Genomic DNA, 3,657 nt, shown 5'->3' with positions numbered 1-3,657 from the left:
TACATATGTGTAAGAATATATACATATTTCCCACCCCCAGGGCTTTAGGAGATGAGAGCAATTAAAAAGAAACAGAATTTTAGTATTCCAATCTTCTAATACTTTTCTCTCTACTGTGGTTAATACAAAGAAGTCATGTAAATTTCAATGAGGACTAAACTTACAAGGTTCAATGAGGCTTAAATTTACGAGAATAAGAGCACAAGTTATAGGTTAAAATACCATGAATAAGATGTACTTTTAAAAAGAAAGAGAAAAGAAAGTAATTATATATAATAGATATTAAGCAAAACAAAATTGCCTTAGAGCACCAATATAGCAATTGGGTTTGTAGAAGATTCATGGGGTGCCCTGTGAGAGAACAGCTGGACTCATTCTCATTCTTTCTGAAGTTAGCTTCCAGGCAAGTGCCATATGGATTGCATATTAGATAAGGTTTCATATGGAACACTTCCAGATGTCATTGCCCTGAGAATTTATGAGTCTTTACTATAGCAGTCTGTAGATAAAATTCTCTATGGAGCTAGAGAATAATGTTAGAGAATTTTTGTTTGTTTGTTTTTGGTGTTTTTGTATAAACTAAAATGTAATAGAAATGTATTGATGTTGGAAGACCAGTTTTAGTAGTTTGTTTTTATTAAATATATTTAAGTGGGTTCAATCAGCCTATTTTGGGAGTTTTGTAAGCATTTAATATTATCCATTTAGAATTTGAAAATAAAATATTCTAGATTAGCAACATCAGTTAATAAAGAAATACATTTATTGCTTGGAAACTGACAGTTCCAAAAGGCATTGATTGTGGCATAAAGTACTATAGCCATCAACATTTGTTCAGGACCTGATGCAGAGATCAATATGTTCCTTGCCTGGGGAAGTCCATATCTTTCCTTCCATTTAGATGAACATTCTCCAGATTGCTGATGGGATTAAAAGATAAGCAAGGTCCTTTAGAAACTTTATTTTATAAAATTGTATAGAAAGAAAAATTTTCCTTCAAAGAATTTTTATTGATGAAGTTATTGTTTGTTTTTTCAGTTCTTGTTATTATAGTTTTGGTGTTGTATCCTTTGAAACTTCCAGCTGAGCACAGTAATGGGCATGTGCTGGCAGGTTTAAAGTATAGCACTGGTATAATAGGGTGCTTTTAAAAATACCAATAAATATTAGAGATTGCCTCAATGCAGTTATAAAGGTATACAAAGACCTGTAAGAGAAGCAATTTTTGGAAGACTTAAAAAAATTTATAGATTATGAGATTGTGTATATTTACTGATAGAAAACTTTCTTTCATGACCATTAATAAGATTAGCTCTACATGACAATTCAAAATAATTTTTGACTATTAATAATTGATCAGATAAAGTAGTTCCTTGTTTATCTTAACTACAACCTAAACCTCAAATGGTTCTTTTTTTAAGATGTTAATGGACCTTTATTTTATTTATGTATTTATCTATTTCTTTATTTATATGTGGTGCTGAGAATGGAATCCAGTGTCTCACACTTGCTAGGCAAGCACTTTAACATTGAGCCACAAACCCATCCCCCTCAAATGGTTGTTCATCAGTTAAAAATCTTCTCATGAAACAGACATAATTTTTTTAAAGAGAGAGAGAGAGAGAGAAAGAGAATTTTTTAATATTTATTTTTTTAGTTTTCTATGGACACATCATCTTTATTTTATGTGGTGCTCAGGATCAAAAACAGCGCCCCTTGCATGCCAGGAGAGCTCGCTACTGCTTGAGCCACATCCCCATCCCCAAACAGACATATTTTTTATCTCCAAGTAAAATACAATTTCAAAGCTTTGTGTGAGTGAAAGCAGTATTCTCTATGTGATGTGACGTTACAGATTAGTGAGTTTATTTTCCCTCCCATTTAAGTGGATATTAGTAACAGAATGCAGGAAACAATAACTCATGAAACCCCTTCCCTATCTTTTCTGTTTTATAGTACATTATTTCTTGTTATAATATTCTTTGTTAAACTCGTGAAATCTAGATTGTCATAATATAAAAATAAATATTAATAAGATAAGGTTATAAGGTGAGGCAGCTGCCACCAAAAGGAGGCAGATTTTAAAAGGCTGCTGGACCAGGCTTTATTGAGATTTCACTCCTGGGCAAGACCCTCAGACCAACAGAGAGTTCTGAGGAAAAGGACACTGAGGTTGGACTGTACTGGCTTAGGGCAGGAAGGGAGGGCTTGGGAAAGAAAAAGCAGTCCCTTGTCTTACTGGGGTTGGTGGGAGGAGGGGGTGGAGCTGGCTAAGATCCAGGATAGGACTGGAGACTCCGCTGATTGACAGGTGGTTCTGTCAGTGCCTGATTAGTATTTCTCTCTCCCACCAGGGTTGCTTGGTGCTTTGCTTCTCAGCCACTTCCATCAGCCTAACAAAGATGTTATTATAAATAACAAAATAAATTTCTAGAAGAAACATTGCTTAACTAAATGGGTAACATGAAAAAGTGAGTTGAAAATTTTTGTGGTAGCAAATGATAGTCTCACTAAAAACAAACAACTTTCCACATTGTAGAAATTTATGTTAAATGACAATAGATTCCTTAATATGTATTATACCTTAGGTGTACATTAATAATACTATAATCCCTGAGACAGGGACATCAGTGTCAGTAAAGACACGGAATCCTGCCCAGATCCATTCTGCCAAACACTTTCTGAGAAAAACCTTTGGCACCAGTGAAAATCCAGTGCAGTTGAGGAAAGAGAAAAGAAAAAACTCTTCTCCACTTGGACAGAGCAGGAAAGTGCTTGCTCTATAACTAGAGCTGGGAAGCAGCAAGAACTATGATAATACCTGATAAAAATAAAGTTACTGTCTCTGCCAGAAACTGAATCAGAATACTAGAACACTACTCATAGTTACCCCAAAGCAAACAAATATGGAGTCATAGCACAAAGAAATATACTAAAAGTGACAATAGAACAAAAGTGAATCAAGTATCATAATTCAAAGAGACAATCAAGGTTATCCATTTCATAGAAAAGATGCTAATTTACCAAGGGAATTGACTTGCTCCAATGGAAAATAGACTTGCCATTCTTAAACTAATCTGTGTTCAAAATATGATTATTATTTGTATTTCTAGAAATATCAAAGACAATATAAACTAATGTTTCATAATAATGAAAAACACAATATGAGATACCTTGGAAACAGATTAGGGTTTCACATTCAATTTTTAATATTTGAAAATTTCAGAGATATAATTATGCTTGAAGTATTAAACTAAGAATAGGATGAGGTTATAGTGCACTTATCAATTCTCATCACTCTTTTATCCAATGTAAATATATCTTTGTCAAATTATACTTGTTCAATCTCATTATTTTGCAATTTTAAACTCATAAAAACAACCTTACAATCATAAAAACTCTTTTTAGGTAAAAATGTAAGTCCCAATTTTTATTTAATATGTAAAATAACTAGAAATAAAATTAACAACTTATCAATAGTCTTCATGAGAGTGAAAGTTTTAATTGTCTTTATGCTTTTTCTTGTTACATTTAAGTATTATGTTTCTTCATATAATTTCTTCCTAAATTTTATTTCTTAGTTTATAAATATAATATCTATATTTCCAGTTTCATATTTTGATATCACCACTTCATGATGATATTTATCAATCTTCA

The sequence above is a fragment of the Urocitellus parryii genome, chromosome 10 (assembly GCF_045843805.1).
Source record: "Urocitellus parryii isolate mUroPar1 chromosome 10, mUroPar1.hap1, whole genome shotgun sequence".
Classification (NCBI taxonomy): Eukaryota; Metazoa; Chordata; class Mammalia; order Rodentia; family Sciuridae; genus Urocitellus; species Urocitellus parryii.
The sequence above is the reverse complement of the archived record's forward strand: the minus strand, read 5'-3'. Positions refer to the sequence as shown.